Source organism: Astatotilapia calliptera, chromosome 3 (genome assembly GCF_964374335.1).
Source record: "Astatotilapia calliptera chromosome 3, fAstCal68.1, whole genome shotgun sequence".
In the NCBI taxonomy this organism is placed as follows: Eukaryota; Metazoa; Chordata; class Actinopteri; order Cichliformes; family Cichlidae; genus Astatotilapia; species Astatotilapia calliptera.
In genome coordinates this window covers 22,915,027-22,932,299 of record NC_137424.1, presented here as the reverse complement: position 1 = coordinate 22,932,299, position 17,273 = coordinate 22,915,027, and the positions used below count along the sequence as shown (strand labels likewise).

At 56.4% G+C, this 17,273-nt stretch overlaps 10 non-coding genes across 10 annotated transcripts; all 10 read left to right on the top strand.

Annotated features, from left to right (window-relative positions):
* Positions 1-1,331: 1,331 nt before the first annotated feature.
* LOC145426570 (5S ribosomal RNA) lies at positions 1,332-1,450 on the top strand. Its single transcript, XR_013907280.1, has one exon. It is a non-coding gene; the product is annotated as a 5S ribosomal RNA (ribosomal RNA).
* Positions 1,451-2,311: 861 nt separating this feature from the next.
* LOC145426851 (5S ribosomal RNA) lies at positions 2,312-2,430 on the top strand. Its single transcript, XR_013907571.1, has one exon. It is a non-coding gene; the product is annotated as a 5S ribosomal RNA (ribosomal RNA).
* A 1,251-nt stretch (positions 2,431-3,681) lies between these two features.
* On the top strand, positions 3,682-3,800 carry LOC145426825 (5S ribosomal RNA). Its single transcript, XR_013907544.1, has one exon. It is a non-coding gene; the product is annotated as a 5S ribosomal RNA (ribosomal RNA).
* An 861-nt stretch (positions 3,801-4,661) lies between these two features.
* On the top strand, positions 4,662-4,780 carry LOC145427581 (5S ribosomal RNA). Its single transcript, XR_013908122.1, has one exon. It is a non-coding gene; the product is annotated as a 5S ribosomal RNA (ribosomal RNA).
* A 979-nt stretch (positions 4,781-5,759) lies between these two features.
* LOC145427579 (5S ribosomal RNA) lies at positions 5,760-5,878 on the top strand. Its single transcript, XR_013908121.1, has one exon. It is a non-coding gene; the product is annotated as a 5S ribosomal RNA (ribosomal RNA).
* A 1,777-nt stretch (positions 5,879-7,655) lies between these two features.
* On the top strand, positions 7,656-7,774 carry LOC145427202 (5S ribosomal RNA). The gene has a single exon (XR_013907933.1). It is a non-coding gene; the product is annotated as a 5S ribosomal RNA (ribosomal RNA).
* Positions 7,775-8,870: 1,096 nt separating this feature from the next.
* On the top strand, positions 8,871-8,989 carry LOC145427578 (5S ribosomal RNA). The gene has a single exon (XR_013908120.1). It is a non-coding gene; the product is annotated as a 5S ribosomal RNA (ribosomal RNA).
* A 2,005-nt stretch (positions 8,990-10,994) lies between these two features.
* On the top strand, positions 10,995-11,113 carry LOC145426805 (5S ribosomal RNA). The gene has a single exon (XR_013907524.1). It is a non-coding gene; the product is annotated as a 5S ribosomal RNA (ribosomal RNA).
* Positions 11,114-12,208: 1,095 nt separating this feature from the next.
* LOC145427577 (5S ribosomal RNA) lies at positions 12,209-12,327 on the top strand. The gene has a single exon (XR_013908119.1). It is a non-coding gene; the product is annotated as a 5S ribosomal RNA (ribosomal RNA).
* A 2,323-nt stretch (positions 12,328-14,650) lies between these two features.
* On the top strand, positions 14,651-14,769 carry LOC145426939 (5S ribosomal RNA). The gene has a single exon (XR_013907659.1). It is a non-coding gene; the product is annotated as a 5S ribosomal RNA (ribosomal RNA).
* The last annotated feature ends 2,504 nt before the right edge of the window (positions 14,770-17,273 follow it).

Below are 17,273 nucleotides of genomic sequence, written 5' to 3'. Positions count from 1 at the left end.
GTCTTGTGCTGCTAGCTGATGCCACCTACACCACACCAGGGCCTGAGTGACCGGCTGGGGCCACTTACACCACATCAGGGCCTGTGGCTGCTGGCTGAGGCCACTTACACCACACCAGGGCCTGTGGCTGCTGGCTGAGGCCACTTACACCACACCAGGGCATTAGTTGCTATTGAGGCCAATTACACCACACCAGGGTCTGTGGCTCTTGCTCAGGCCACTTACACCACACCAGGGCCTCTGGCACTGGCTGAGGCCACTTACACCACACCAGGGCCTGTGGCTGCTGGCTGAGGCCACCTACACCACACCAGGGCATTAGTTGCTATTGAGGCCAATTACACCACACCAGGGTCTGTGGCTCTTGCTCAGGCCACTTACACCACACCAGGGCCTCTGGCACTGGCTGAGGCCACTTACACCACACCAGGGCCTTGTGCTGCTGGCTGAGGCCACTTACACCACACCAGTGCCTGTGGCTGCTGGCTGAGGCCACTTACACCACACCAGGGCATTAGTTGCTATTGAGGCCCCTTACACCACACCAGGGCCTGTGGCACTGGCTGAGGCCACTTACACCACACCAGGGCCTGTGGCTGCTGGCTGAGGCCACCTACACCACACCAGGGCATTAGTTGCTATTGAGGCCAATTACACCACACCAGGGTCTGTGACTCTTGCTCAGGCCACTTACACCACACCAGGGCCTGTGGCACTGGCTGAGGCCACTTACACTACACCAGGGCCTGTGGCTCTGGCTGAGGCCACTTACACCACACCAGGGCCTGTGGCTGCTGGCTGAGGCCACTTACACCACACCAGGGCCTGTGGCTGCTGGCTGAGGCCACCCACACCACACCAGGGCCTGTGGCTGCTGGCTGAGGCCACTTACACCACACCAGGGCCTGTGGCTGCTGGCTGAGGCCACTTACACCACACCAGGGCCTGTGGCTGCTGGCTGAGGCCACTTACACCACACCAGGGCCTGTGGCTTCTGGCTGAGGCCACTTACACCACACCAGGGCCTGTGGCTCTTGCTCAGGCCACTCACATCACACCAGGCCCTGCGCTTCTGGCCGAGGCCATCTTCACCCAACCAGGCCCTGTGCTGCTAGCTGTGGCCATGTACAACACACCAGGCCCTGTGCTGGTTCCTGAGGCCATCTTCAACAATCCAGGGCCTGTGCTGTTAGATAAATGCTAAACTGAGCCTTTGGGTTAGGGTATTATGCAAACATGCAGGTATGGTTAAAGGATTGTCTTCGTAACTTCAGGTACTTGCCACCTAATCAGTTGAATCCATAAATTGAGACATTTTGCTGGGGCCAGCAGCTTACGGCCATACCACCCTGAGCACCCCCGACCTCGTCTGATCTCGGAAGCTAAGCAGGGCTGGGCTTGGTTAGTACTTGGATGGGAGACTACCTGGGAATACCTGGTGCTGTAAGCCTTTCATTTTCATGTCATTGAACCGCTTTTGATCCAGAGAAGGGGTGTATTAAAAGACCAAAAGCAGCTGCCCATTAATGAGGGCACATTAACGACATTGCTTTTGGCTGTTTTCCAATGTCTTGTGCTGCTAGCTGATGCCACCTACACCACACCAGGGCCTGAGTGACCGGCTGGGGCCACTTACACCACATCAGGGCCTGTGGCTGCTGGCTGAGGCCACTTACACCACACCAGGGCCTGTGGCTGCTGGCTGAGGCCACTTACACCACACCAGGGCATTAGTTGCTATTGAGGCCAATTACACCACACCAGGGTCTGTGGCTCTTGCTCAGGCCACTTACACCACACCAGGGCCTGTGGCACTGGCTGAGGCCACTTACACCACACCAGGGCCTGTGGCTGCTGGCTGAGGCCACTTACACCACACCAGGGCCTGTGGCTGCTGGCTGAGGCCACTTACACCACACCAGGGCCTGTGGCTGCTGGCTGAGGCCACTTACACCACACCAGTGCCTGTGGCTTCTGGCTGAGGCCACTTACACCACACCAGGGCCTGTGGCTCTTGCTCAGGCCACTCACATCACACCAGGCCCTGCGCTTCTGGCCGAGGCCATCTTCACCAAACCAGGCCCTGTGCTGCTAGCTGTGGCCATGTACAACACACCAGGCCCTATGCTGGTTCCTGAGGCCATCTTCAACAATCCAGGGCCTGTGCTGTTAGATAAATGCTAAACTGAGCCTTTGGGTTAGGGTATTATGCAAACATGCAGGTATGGTTAAAGGATTGTCTTCGTAACTTCAGGTACTTGCCACCTAATCAGTTGAATCCATAAATTGAGACATTGTGCTGGGGCCAGCAGCTTACGGCCTTACCACCCTGAGCACGCCCGACCTCGTCTGATCTCGGAAGCTAAGCAGGGCTGGGCTTGGTTAGTACTTGGATGGGAGACTGCCTGGGAATACCTGGTGCTGTAAGCCTTTCATTTTCATGTCATTGAACCGCTTTTGATCCAGAGAAGGGGTGTATTAAAAGACCAAAAGCAGCTGCCCATTAATGAGGGCACATTAACGACATTGCTTTTGGCTGTTTTCCAATGTCTTGTGCTGCTAGCTGATGCCACCTACACCACACCAGGGCCTGAGTGACCGGCTGGGGCCACTTACACCACATCAGGGCCTGTGGCTGCTGGCTGAGGCCACTTACACCACACCAGGGCCTGTGGCTGCTGGCTGAGGCCACCTACACCACACCAGGGCCTTAGTTGCTAATGAGGCCACTTACACCACACCAGGGCCTGTGGCACTGGCTGAGGCCACTTACACCACACCAGGGCCTGTGGCTGCTGGCTGAGGCCACTTACACCACACCAGGGCATTAGTTGCTATTGAGGCCACTTACACCACACCAGGGCCTGTGGCTGCTGGCTGAGGCCACCTACACCACACCAGGGCATTAGTTGCTATTGAGGCCAATTACACCACACCAGGGTCTGTGGCTCTTGCTCAGGCCACTTACACCACACCAGGGCCTGTGGCACTGGCTGAGGCCACTTACACCACACCAGGGCCTGTGGCTCTGGCTGAGGCCACTTACACCACACCAGGGCCTGTGGCTGCTGGCTGAGGCCACTTACACCACACCAGGGCCTGTGGCTGCTGGCTGAGGCCACTTACACCACACCAGTGCCTGTGGCTTCTGGCTGAGGCCACTTACACCACACCAGGGCCTTAGTTGCTATTGAGGCCAATTACACCACACCAGGGTCTGTGACTCTTGCTCAGGCCACTTACACCACACCAGGGCCTGTGGCACTGGCTGAGGCCACTTACACCACACCAGGGCCTGTGGCTGCTGGCTGTGGCCACTTACACCACACCAGGGCATGTGGCTGCTGGCTGAGGCCAATTACACCACACCAGGGCCTGTGGCTCTTGCTCAGGCCACTCACATCACACCAGGCCCTGCGCTTCTGGCCGAGGCCATCTTCACCAAACCAGGCCCTGTGCTGCTAGCTGTGGCCATGTACAACACACCAGGCCCTGTGCTGGTTCCTGAGGCCATCTTCAACAATCCAGGGCCTGTGCTGTTAGATAAATGCTAAACTGAGCCTTTGGGTTAGGGTATTATGCAAACATGCAGGTATGGTTAAAGGATTGTCTTCGTAACTTCAGGTACTTGCCACCTAATCAGTTGAATCCATAAATTGAGACATTGTGCTGGGGCCAGCAGCTTACGGCCATACCACCCTGAGCACGCCTGACCTCGTCTGATCTCGGAAGCTAAGCAGGGCTGGGCTTGGTTAGTACTTGGATGGGAGACTGCCTGGGAATACCTGGTGCTGTAAGCCTTTCATTTTCATGTCATTGAACCGCTTTTGATCCAGAGAAGGGGTGTATTAAAAGACCAAAAGCAGCTGCCCATTAATGAGGGCACATTAACGACATTTCTTTTGGCTGTTTTCCAATGTCTTGTGCTGCTAGCTGATGCCACCTACACCACACCAGGGCCTGAGTGACCGGCTGGGGCCACTTACACCACATCAGGGCCTGTGGCTGCTGGCTGAGGCCACTTACACCACACCAGGGCCTGTGGCTGCTGGCTGAGGCCACTTACACCACACCAGGGCCTGTGGCTGCTGGCTGAGGCCACCTACACCACACCAGGGCATTAGTTGCTATTGAGGCCAATTACACCACACCAGGGCCTGTGGCTGCTGGCTGAGGCCACTTACACCACACCAGGGCATTAGTTGCTATTGAGGCCACTTACACCACACCAGGGCCTGTGGCTGCTGGCTGAGGCACCCTACACCACACCAGGGCCTGTGGCTGCTGGCTGAGGCCACTTACACCACACCAGTGCCTGTGGCTTCTGGCTGAGGCCACTTACACCACACCAGGGCCTGTGGCTCTTGCTCAGGCCACTCACATCACACCAGGCCCTGCGCTTCTGGCCGAGGCCATCTTCACCAAACCAGGCCCTGTGCTGCTAGCTGTGGCCATGTACAACACACCAGGCCCTGTGCTGGTTCCTGAGGCCATCTTCAACAATCCAGGGCCTGTGCTGTTAGATAAATGCTAAACTGAGCCTTTGGGTTAGGGTATTATGCAAACATGCAGGTATGGTTAAAGGATTGTCTTCGTAACTTCAGGTACTTGCCACCTAATCAGTTGAATCCATAAATTGAGACATTGTGCTGGGGCCAGCAGCTTACGGCCATACCACCCTGAGCACGCCCGACCTCGTCTGATCTCGGAAGCTAAGCAGGGCTGGGCTTGGTTAGTACTTGGATGGGAGACTACCTGGGAATACCTGGTGCTGTAAGCCTTTCCTTTTCATGTCATTGAACCGCTTTTGATCCAGAGAAGGGGTGTATTAAAAGACCAAAAGCAGCTGCCCATTAATGAGGGCACATTAACGACATTGCTTTTGGCTGTTTTCCAATGTCTTGTGCTGCTAGCTGATGCCACCTACACCACACCAGGGCCTGAGTGACCGGCTGGGGCCACTTACACCACATCAGGGCCTGTGGCTGCTGGCTGAGGCCACTTACACCACACCAGTGCCTGTGGCTTCTGGCTGAGGCCACTTACACCACACCAGGGCCTTAGTTGCTATTGAGGCCAATTACACCACACCAGGGTCTGTGACTCTTGCTCAGGCCACTTACACCACACCAGGGCCTGTGGCACTGGCTGAGGCCACTTACACCACACCAGGGCCTGTGGCTGCTGGCTGAGGCCACTTACACCACACCAGGGCCTGTGGCTGCTGGCTGAGGCCACCTACACCACACCAGGGCCTGTGGCTGCTGGCTGAGGCCACTTACACCACACCAGGGCATTAGTTGCTATTGAGGCCACTTACACCACACCAGGGCCTGTGGCTGCTGGCTGAGGCCACCTACACCACACCAGGGCCTGTGGCTGCTGGCTGAGGCCACTTACACCACACCAGTGCCTGTGGCTTTTGGCTGAGGCCACTTACACCACACCAGGGCCTGTGGCTCTTGCTCAGGCCACTCACATCACACCAGGCCCTGCGCTTCTGGCCGAGGCCATCTTCACCAAACCAGGCCCTGTGCTGCTAGCTGTGGCCATGTACAACACACCAGGCCCTGTGCTGGTTCCTGAGGCCATCTTCAACAATCCAGGGCCTGTGCTGTTAGATAAATGCTAAACTGAGCCTTTGGGTTAGGGTATTATGCAAACATGCAGGTATGGTTAAAGGATTGTCTTCGTAACTTCAGGTACTTGCCACCTAATCAGTTGAATCCATAAATTGAGACATTGTGCTGGGGCCAGCAGCTTACGGCCATACCACCCTGAGCACGCCCGACCTCGTCTGATCTCGGAAGCTAAGCAGGGCTGGGCTTGGTTAGTACTTGGATGGGAGACTACCTGGGAATACCTGGTGCTGTAAGCCTTTCCTTTTCATGTCATTGAACCGCTTTTGATCCAGAGAAGGGGTGTATTAAAAGACCAAAAGCAGCTGCCCATTAATGAGGGCACATTAACGACATTGCTTTTGGCTGTTTTCCAATGTCTTGTGCTGCTAGCTGATGCCACCTACACCACACCAGGGCCTGAGTGACCGGCTGGGGCCACTTACACCACATCAGGGCCTGTGGCTGCTGGCTGAGGCCACTTACACCACACCAGGGCCTGTGGCTGCTGGCTGAGGCCACTTACACCACACCAGGGCCTGTGGCTGCTGGCTGAGGTCACTTACACCACACCAGTGCCTGTGGCTGCTGGCTGAGGGCACTTACACCACACCAGTGCCTGTGGCTTCTGGCTGAGGCCACTTACACCACACCAGGGCCTGTGGCTGCTGGCTGAGGCCACTTACACCACACCAGGGCCTGTGGCTGCTGGCTGAGGTCACTTACACCACACCAGTGCCTGTGGCTGCTGGCTGAGGGCACTTACACCACACCAGGGCCTGTGGCTTCTGGCTGAGGCCACTTACACCACACCAGGGCCTGTGGCTCTTGCTCAGGCCACTTACACCACACCAGGGCCTGTGGCTGCTGGCTGGCTGAGGCCACTTACACCACACCAGGGCCTGTGGCTGCTGGCTGAGGGCACTTACACCACACCAGTGCCTGTGGCTGCTGGCTGAGGCCACTTACACCACACCAGGGCATTAGTTGCTATTGAGGCCCCTTACACCACACCAGGGCCTGTGGCACTGGTTGAGGCCACTTACACCACACCAGGGCCTGTGGCTGCTGGCTGAGGCCACCTACACCACACCAGGGCATTAGTTGCTATTGAAGCCAATTACACCACACCAGGGTCTGTGACTCTTGCTCAGGCCACTTACACCACACCAGGGCCTGTGGCACTGGCTGAGGCCACTTACACCACACCAGGGCCTGTGGCTGCTGGCTGAGGCCACTTACACCACACCAGGGCCTGTGGCTGCTGGCTGAGGTCACTTACACCACACCAGGGCCTGTGGCTGCTGGCTGAGGGCACTTACACAACACCAGTGCCTGTGGCTTCTGGCTGAGGCCACTTACACCACACCAGGGCCTGTGGCAGCTGGCTCAGGCCACTTACACCACACCAGGGCCTGTGGCTGCTGGCTGAGGCCACTTACACCACACCAGGGCCTGTGGCTGCTGGCTGAGGCCACTTACACCACACCAGTGCCTGTGGCTGCTGGCTGAGGCCACTTACACCACACCAGGGCATTAGTTGCTATTGAGGCCCCTTACACCACACCAGGGCCTGTGGCACTGGCTGAGGCCACTTACACCACACCAGGGCCTGTGGCTCTGGCTGAGGCCACTTACACCACACCAGGGCCTGTGGCTGCTGGCTGAGGCCACCTACACCACACCAGTGCCTGTGGCTTCTGGCTGAGGCCACTTACACCACACCAGGGCCTGTGGCTCTTGCTCAGGCCACTCACATCACACCAGGCCCTGCGCTTCTGGCCGAGGCCATCTTCACCAAACCAGGCCCTGTGCTGCTAGCTGTGGCCATGTACAACACACCAGGCCCTGTGCTGGTTCCTGAGGCCATCTTCAACAATCCAGGGCCTGTGCTGTTAGATAAATGCTAAACTGAGCCTTTGGGTTAGGGTATTATGCAAACATGCAGGTATGGTTAAAGGATTGTCTTCGTAACTTCAGGTACTTGCCACCTAATCAGTTGAATCCATAAATTGAGACATTGTGCTGGGGCCAGCAGCTTACGGCCATACCACCCTGAGCACGCCCGACCTCGTCTGATCTTGGAAGCTAAGCAGGGCTGGGCTTGGTTAGTACTTGGATGGGAGACTGCCTGGGAATACCTGGTGCTGTCAGCCTTTCATTTTCATGTCATTGAACCGCTTTTGATCCAGAGAAGGGGTGTATTAAAAGACCAAAAGCAGCTGCCCATTAATGAGGGCACATTAACGACATTGCTTTTGGCTGTTTTCCAATGTCTTGTGCTGCTAGCTGATGCCACCTACACCACACCAGGGCCTGAGTGACCGGCTGGGGCCACTTACACCACATCAGGGCCTGTGGCTGCTGGCTGAGGCCACTTACACCACACCAGGGCCTGTGGCTGCTGGCTGAGGCCACTTACACCACACCAGGGCCTGTGGCTGCTGGCTGAGGCCACCTACACCACACCAGGGCCTTAGTTGCTATTGAGGCCAATTACACCACACCAGGGTCTGTGGCTCTTGCTCAGGCCACTTACACCACACCAGGGCCTGTGGCTGCTGGCTGAGGCCACTTACACCACACCAGGGCATTAGTTGCTATTGAGGCCACTTACACCACACCAGGGCCTGTGGCTGCTGGCTGAGGCCACCTACACCACACCAGGGCATTAGTTGCTATTGAGGCCAATTACACCACACCAGGGCCTGTGGCACTGGCTGAGGCCACTTACACCACACCAGGGCCTGTGGCTCTGGCTGAGGCCACTTACACCACACCAGGGCCTGTGGCTGCTGGCTGAGGCCACTTACACCACACCAGGGCCTGTGGCTGCTGGCTGAGGCCACTTACACCACACCAGGGCCTGTGGCTGCTGGCTGAGGCCACTTACACCACACCAGTGCCTGTGGCTTCTGGCTGAGGCCACTTACACCACACCAGGGCCTGTGGCTCTTGCTCAGGCCACTCACATCACACCAGGCCCTGCGCTTCTGGCCGAGGCCATCTTCACCAAACCAGGCCCTGTGCTGCTAGCTGTGGCCATGTACAACACACCAGAACCTGTGCTGGTTCCTGAGGCCATCTTCAACAATCCAGGGCCTGTGCTGTTAGATAAATGCTAAACTGAGCCTTTGGGTTAGGGTATTATGCAAACATGCAGGTATGGTTAAAGGATTGTCTTCATAACTTCAGGTACTTGTCACCTAATCAGTTGAATCCATAAATTGAGACATTGTGCTGGGGCCAGCAGCTTACGGCCATACCACCCTGAGCACGCCCGACCTCGTCTGATCTCGGAAGCTAAGCAGGGCTGGGCTTGGTTAGTACTTGGATGGGAGACTACCTGGGAATACCTGGTGCTGTAAGCCTTTCATTTTCATGTCATTGAACCGCTTTTGATCCAGAGAAGGGGTGTATTAAAAGACCAAAAGCAGCTGCCCATTAATGAGGGCACATTAACGACATTGCTTTTGGCTGTTTTCCAATGTCTTGTGCTGCTAGCTGATGCCACCTACACCACACCAGGGCCTGAGTGACCGGCTGGGGCCACTTACACCACATCAGGGCCTGTGGCTGCTGGCTGAGGCCACTTACACCACACCAGGGCCTGTGGCTGCTGGCTGAGGCCACTTACACCACACCAGGGCATTAGTTGCTATTGAGGCCAATTACACCACACCAGGGTCTGTGGCTCTTGCTCAGGCCACTTACACCACACCAGGGCCTGTGGCTGCTGGCTGAGGCCACCTACACCACACCAGGGCATTAGTTGCTATTGAGGCCAATTACACCACACCAGGGTCTGTGACTCTTGCTCAGGCCACTTACACCACACCAGGGCCTGTGGCACTGGCTGAGGCCACTTACACCACACCTGGGCCTGTGGCTGCTGGCTGAGGCCACTTACACCACACCAGGGCCTGTGGCTGCTGGCTGAGGTCACTTACACCACACCAGTGCCTGTGGCTGCTGGCTCAGGCCACTTACACCACACCAGGGCCTGTGGCTGCTGGCTGAGGTCACTTACACCACACCAGTGCCTGTGGCTGCTGGCTGAGGGCACTTACACCACACCAGTGCCTGTGGCTTCTGGCTGAGGCCACTTACACCACACCAGGGCCTGTGGCTCTTGCTCAGGCCACTTACACCACACCAGGGCCTGTGGCTGCTGGCTGAGGCCACTTACACCACACCAGGGCCTGTGGCTGCTGGCTGAGGGCACTTACACCACACCAGTGCCTGTGGCTGCTGGCTGAGGCCACTTACACCACACCAGGGCCTGTGGCTGCTGGCTGAGGGCACTTACACCACACCAGTGCCTGTGGCTGCTGGCTGAGGCCACTTACACCACACCAGGGCATTAGTTGCTATTGAGGCCCCTTACACCACACCAGGGCCTGTGGCACTGGCTGAGGCCACTTACACCACACCAGGGCCTGTGGCTGCTGGCTGAGGCCACCTACACCACACCAGGGCATTAGTTGCTATTGAGGCCAATTACACCACACCAGGGTCTGTGACTCTTGCTCAGGCCACTTACACCACACCAGGGCCTGTGGCACTGGCTGAGGCCACTTACACCACACCAGGGCCTGTGGCTGCTGGCTGAGGCCACTTACACCACACCAGGGCCTGTGGCTGCTGGCTGAGGTCACTTACACCACACCAGGGCCTGTGGCTGCTGGCTGAGGGCACTTACACCACACCAGTGCCTGTGGCTTCTGGCTGAGGCCACTTACACCACACCAGGGCCTGTGGCAGCTGGCTCAGGCCACTTACACCACACCAGGGCCTGTGGCTGCTGGCTGAGGCCACTTACACCACACCAGTGCCTGTGGCTGCTGGCTGAGGCCACTTACACCACACCAGGGCATTAGTTGCTATTGAGGCCCCTTACACCACACCAGGGCCTGTGGCACTGGCTGAGGCCACTTACACCACACCAGGGCCTGTGGCTGCTGGCTGAGGCCACCTACACCTCACCAGGGCATTAGTTGCTATTGAGGCCAGTTACACCACACCAGGGTCTGTGGCTCTTGCTCAGGCCACTTACACCACACCAGGGCCTGTGGCACTGGCTGAGGCCACTTACACCACACCAGGGCCTGTGGCTGCTGGCTGAGGCCATTTACACCACACCAGGGCCTGTGCTGCTAGCTGTGGCCATGTACAACACACCAGGCCCTGTGCTGGTTCCTGAGGCCATCTTCAACAATCCAGGGCCTGTGCTGTTAGATAAATGCTAAACTGAGCCTTTGGGTTAGGGTATTATGCAACCATGCAGGTATGGTTAAAGGATTGTCTTCGTAACTTCAGGTACTTGCCACCTAATCAGTTGAATCCATAAATTGAGACATTGTGCTGGGGCCAGCAGCTTACGGCCATACCACCCTGAGCACGCCCGACCTCGTCTGATCTCGGAAGCTAAGCAGGGCTGGGCTTGGTTAGTACTTGGATGGGACACTACCTGGGAATACCTGGTGCTGTAAGCCTTTCATTTTCATGTCATTGAACCGCTTTTGATCCAGAGAAGGGGTGTATTAAAAGACCAAAAGCAGCTGCCCATTAATGAGGGCACATTAACGACATTGCTTTTGGCTGTTTTCCAATGTCTTGTGCTGCTAGCTGATGCCACCTACACCACACCAGGGCCTGAGTGACCGGCTGGGGCCACTTACACCACATCAGGGCCTGTGGCTGCTGGCTGAGGCCACTTACACCACACCAGGGCCTGTGGCTGCTGGCTGAGGCCACTTACACCACACCAGGGCCTGTGGCTGCTGGCTGAGGCCACCTACACCACACCAGGGCCTTAGTTGCTATTGAGGCCAATTACACCACACCAGGGTCTGTGGCTCTTGCTCAGGCCACTTACACCACACCAGGGCCTGTGGCTGCTGGCTGAGGCCACTTACACCACACCAGGGCATTAGTTGCTATTGAGGCCACTTACACCACACCAGGGCCTGTGGCTGCTGGCTGAGGCCACCTACACCACACCAGGGCATTAGTTGCTATTGAGGCCAATTACACCACACCAGGGTCTGTGGCTCTTGCTCAGGCCACTTACACCATACCAGGGCCTGTGGCACTGGCTGAGGCCACTTACACCACACCAGGGCCTGTGGCTCTGGCTGAGGCCACTTACACCACACCAGGGCCTGTGGCTGCTGGCTGAGGCCACTTACACCACACCAGGGCCTGTGGCTGCTGGCTGAGGCCACTTACACCACACCAGTGCCTGTGGCTTCTGGCTGAGGCCACTTACACCACACCAGGGCCTGTGGCTCTTGCTCAGGCCACTCACATCACACCAGGCCCTGCGCTTCTGGCCGAGGCCATCTTCACCAAACCAGGCCCTGTGCTGCTAGCTGTGGCCATGTACAACACACCAGAACCTGTGCTGGTTCCTGAGGCCATCTTCAACAATCCAGGGCCTGTGCTGTTAGATAAATGCTAAACTGAGCCTTTGGGTTAGGGTATTATGCAAACATGCAGGTATGGTTAAAGGATTGTCTTCGTAACTTCAGGTACTTACCACCTAATCAGTTGAATCCATAAATTGAGACATTGTGCTGGGGCCAGCAGCTTACGGCCATACCACCCTGAGCACGCCCGACCTCGTCTGATCTCGGAAGCTAAGCAGGGCTGGGCTTGGTTAGTACTTGGATGGGAGACTACCTGGGAATACCTGGTGCTGTAAGCCTTTCATTTTCATGTCATTGAACCGCTTTTGATCCAGAGAAGGGGTGTATTAAAAGACCAAAAGCAGCTGCCCATTAATGAGGGCACATTAACGACATTGCTTTTGGCTGTTTTCCAATGTCTTGTGCTGCTAGCTGATGCCACCTACACCACACCAGGGCCTGAGTGACCGGCTGGGGCCACTTACACCACATCAGGGCCTGTGGCTGCTGGCTGAGGCCACTTACACCACACCAGGGCCTGTGGCTGCTGGCTGAGGCCACTTACACCACACCAGGGCATTAGTTGCTATTGAGGCCAATTACACCACACCAGGGTCTGTGGCTCTTGCTCAGGCCACTTACACCACACCAGGGCCTGTGGCTGCTGGCTGAGGCCACCTACACCACACCAGGGCATTAGTTGCTATTGAGGCCAATTACACCACACCAGGGTCTGTGACTCTTGCTCAGGCCACTTACACCACACCAGGGCCTGTGGCACTGGCTGAGGCCACTTACACCACACCAGGGCCTGTGGCTGCTGGCTGAGGCCACTTACACCACACCAGGGCCTGTGGCTGCTGGCTGAGGTCACTTACACCACACCAGTGCCTGTGGCTGCTGGCTCAGGCCACTTACACCACACCAGGGCCTGTGGCTGCTGGCTGAGGTCACTTACACCACACCAGTGCCTGTGGCTGCTGGCTGAGGGCACTTACACCACACCAGTGCCTGTGGCTTCTGGCTGAGGCCACTTACACCACACCAGGGCCTGTGGCTCTTGCTCAGGCCACTTACACCACACCAGGGCCTGTGGCTGCTGGCTGAGGCCACTTACACCACACCAGGGCCTGTGGCTGCTGGCTGAGGGCACTTACACCACACCAGTGCCTGTGGCTGCTGGCTGAGGCCACTTACACCACACCAGGGCCTGTGGCTGCTGGCTGAGGGCACTTACACCACACCAGTGCCTGTGGCTGCTGGCTGAGGCCACTTACACCACACCAGGGCATTAGTTGCTATTGAGGCCCCTTACACCACACCAGGGCCTGTGGCACTGGCTGAGGCCACTTACACCACACCAGGGCCTGTGGCTGCTGGCTGAGTCCACCTACACCACACCAGGGCATTAGTTGCTATTGAGGCCAATTACACCACACCAGGGTCTGTGACTCTTGCTCAGGCCACTTACACCACACCAGGGCCTGTGGCACTGGCTGAGGCCACTTACACCACACCAGGGCCTGTGGCTGCTGGCTGAGGCCACTTACACCACACCAGGGCCTGTGGCTGCTGGCTGAGGTCACTTACACCACACCAGGGCCTGTGGCTGCTGGCTGAGGGCACTTACACCACACCAGTGCCTGTGGCTTCTGGCTGAGGCCACTTACACCACACCAGGGCCTGTGGCAGCTGGCTCAGGCCACTTACACCACACCAGGGCCTGTGGCTGCTGGCTGAGCCCACTTACACCACACCAGGGCCTGTGGCTGCTGGCTGAGGCCACTTACACCACACCAGTGCCTGTGGCTGCTGGCTGAGGCCACTTACACCACACCAGGGCATTAGTTGCTATTGAGGCCCCTTACACCACACCAGGGCCTGTGGCACTGGCTGAGGCCACTTACACCACACCAGGGCCTGTGGCTGCTGGCTGAGGCCACCTACACCTCACCAGGGCATTAGTTGCTATTGAGGCCAGTTACACCACACCAGGGTCTGTGGCTCTTGCTCAGGCCACTTACACCACACCAGGGCCTGTGGCACTGGCTGAGGCCACTTACACCACACCAGGGCCTGTGGCTGCTGGCTGAGGCCATTTACACCACACCAGGGCCTGTGGCTGCTGGCTGAGGCCACTTACACCACACCAGGGCCTGTGGCTGCTGGCTGAGGTCACTTACACCACACCAGGGCCTGTGGCTGCTGGCTGAGGCCACTTACACCACACCAGGGACTGTGGCTGCTGGCTGAGGCCACTTACACCACACCAGTGCCTGTGGCTTCTGGCTGAGGCCACTTACACCACACCAGGGCCTGTGGCTCTTGCTCAGGCCACTCACATCACACCAGGCCCTGCGCTTCTGGCCGAGGCCATCTTCACCAAACCAGGCCCTGTGCTGCTAGCTGTGGCCATGTACAACACACCAGGCCCTGTGCTGGTTCCTGAGGCCATCTTCAACAATCCAGGGCCTGTGCTGTTAGATAAATGCTAAACTGAGCCTTTGGGTTAGGGTATTATGCAAACATGCAGGTATGGTTAAAGGATTGTCTTCGTAACTTCAGGTACTTGCCACCTAATCAGTTGAATCCATAAATTGAGACATTGTGCTGGGGCCAGCAGCTTACGGCCATACCACCCTGAGCACGCCCGACCTCGTCTGATCTTGGAAGCTAAGCAGGGCTGGGCTTGGTTAGTACTTGGATGGGAGACTGCCTGGGAATACCTGGTGCTGTAAGCCTTTCATTTTCATGTCATTGAACCGCTTTTGATCCAGAGAAGGGGTGTATTAACACTTAGACCCCCGGAGAGCAGTCATTTTGGTTTTCTACCTTAGACCCCTGCGGAGTCATCATTTTGCGTTTCTACCTTTAAAAGCCGGAGAGCAGTCAGTCAAATGCTGGAGTCATTCATATGTATATTAGGTCGTTACCTAGGAATTCTAGGTAACGACCTAAGGTAACGACAAGGTACCACATGTGTACCTGTAGCAGTGAACACATCGCACAGTGGCCTGATTTTTTTTGCATCTGTGTACTTGGATTTTAGGTCGCAAGCCACCCAAAACTTGCTCCATGCACCACTCAGCAGGCCATTTGTAAATATGTGTACAAATGGTTGGTTTTTTGTACTGTTTTTATCAATAAATGTCAGCAACAAAGGACATACACCCATGTGTGTTGATTTCTCCCTAAGATGGCAAACTGAAACACTCCAAGTTGGTGACTTTTGGAGATTTGTTTCCCTGGATGATTGAGAATGCATCAAGATGAAACACAAAAGGAAGCTCACCGCTTTTGTTGCTGCCATAAATGCCATTAGTTCAGGGAGGTCCATGAACCAATGAACATGCTCCATGCACCACTCAGCAGGCCATTTGTAAATATGTGTACAAATGGTTGGCTTTTTGTACTGTTTTTATCAATAAATGTCAGCAACAAAGGACATACAAAGGACATGTGTTGATTTCTCCCTAAGATGGCAAACTGAAACACTGAAACACTCCACTCCCCCACCCCCTCAATCACTCACTGAGTGATTGAGGGGGTGGGGGAGCTGCTAAAAGCGGTGAGCTTCCTTTTGTGTTTCATCTTGATGCATTCTCAATCATCCAGGGAAACAAATCTCCAAAAGTCACCAACTTGGAGTGTTTCAGTTTGCCATCTTAGGGAGAAATCAACACACATGGGTGTATGTCCTTTGTTGCTGACATTTATTGATAAAAACAGTACAAAAAACCAACCATTTGTACACATATTTACAAATGGCCTGCTGAGTGGTGCATGGAGCAAGTTTTGGGTGGCTTGCGACCTAAAATCCAAGTACACAGATGCAAAAAAAATCAGGCCACTGTGCGATGTGTTCACTGCTACAGGTACACATGTGGTACCTTGTCGTTACCTTAGGTCGTTACCTAGAATTCCTAGGTAACGACCTAATATACATATGAATGACTCCAGCATTTGACTGACTGCTCTCCGGCTTTTAAAGGTAGAAACGCAAAATGATGACTCCGCGGTCAATTTAGCCAATTTAGCTTCCACTTCCACCATTTGACTGCTCTCGGGTTTTATAGGTAGAAAGGTAGAAGCCTGGGGATGCTAGTGTTAAAAGACCAAAAGCAGCTGCCCATTAATGAGGGCACATTAACGACATTGCTTTTGGCTGTTTTCCAATGTCTTGTGCTGCTAGCTGATGCCACCTACACCACACCAGGGCCTGAGTGACCGGCTGGGGCCACTTACACCACATCAGGGCCTGTGGCTGCTGGCTGAGGCCACTTACACCACACCAGGGCCTGTGGCTGCTGGCTGAGGCCACTTACACCACACCAGGGCATTAGTTGCTATTGAGGCCAATTACACCACACCAGGGTCTGTGGCTCTTGCTCAGGCCACTTACACCACATCAGGGCCTGTGGCACTGGCTGAGGCCACTTACACCACACCAGGGCCTGTGGCTGCTGGCTGAGGCCAACTACACCACACCAGGGCATTAGTTGCTATTGAGGCCAATTACACCACAACAGGGTCTGTGACTCTTGCTCAGGCCACTTACACCACACCAGGGCCTGTGGCTGCTGGCTGAGGCCACTTACACCACACCAGGGCCTGTGGCTGCTGGCTGAGGCCACTTACACCACACCAGGGCATTAGTTGCTATTGAGGCCAATTACACCACACCAGGGTCTGTGGCTCTTGCTCAGGCCACTTACACCACATCAGGGCCTGTGGCACTGGCTGAGGCCACTTACACCACACCAGGGCCTGTGGCTGCTGGCTGAGGCCAACTACACCACACCAGGGCATTAGTTGCTATTGAGGCCAATTACACCACAACAGGGTCTGTGACTCTTGCTCAGGCCACTTACACCACACCAGGGCCTGTGGCTGCTGGCTGAGGCCACTTACACCACACCAGGGCCTGTGGCTGCTGGCTGAGGCCACTTACACCACACCAGGGCCTGTGGCTGCTGGCTGAGGTCACTTACACCACACCAGTGCCTGTGGCTGCTGGCTGAGGGCACTTACACCACACCAGTGCCTGTGGCTTCTGGCTGAGGCCACTTACACCACACCAGGGCCTGTGGCTGCTGGCTGAGGCCACCTACACCACACCAGGGCCTGTGGCTGCTGGCTGAGGTCACTTACACCACACCAGTGCCTGTGGCTGCTGGCTGAGGGCACTTACACCACACCAGTGCCTGTGGCTTCTGGCTGAGGCCACTTACACCACACCAGGGCC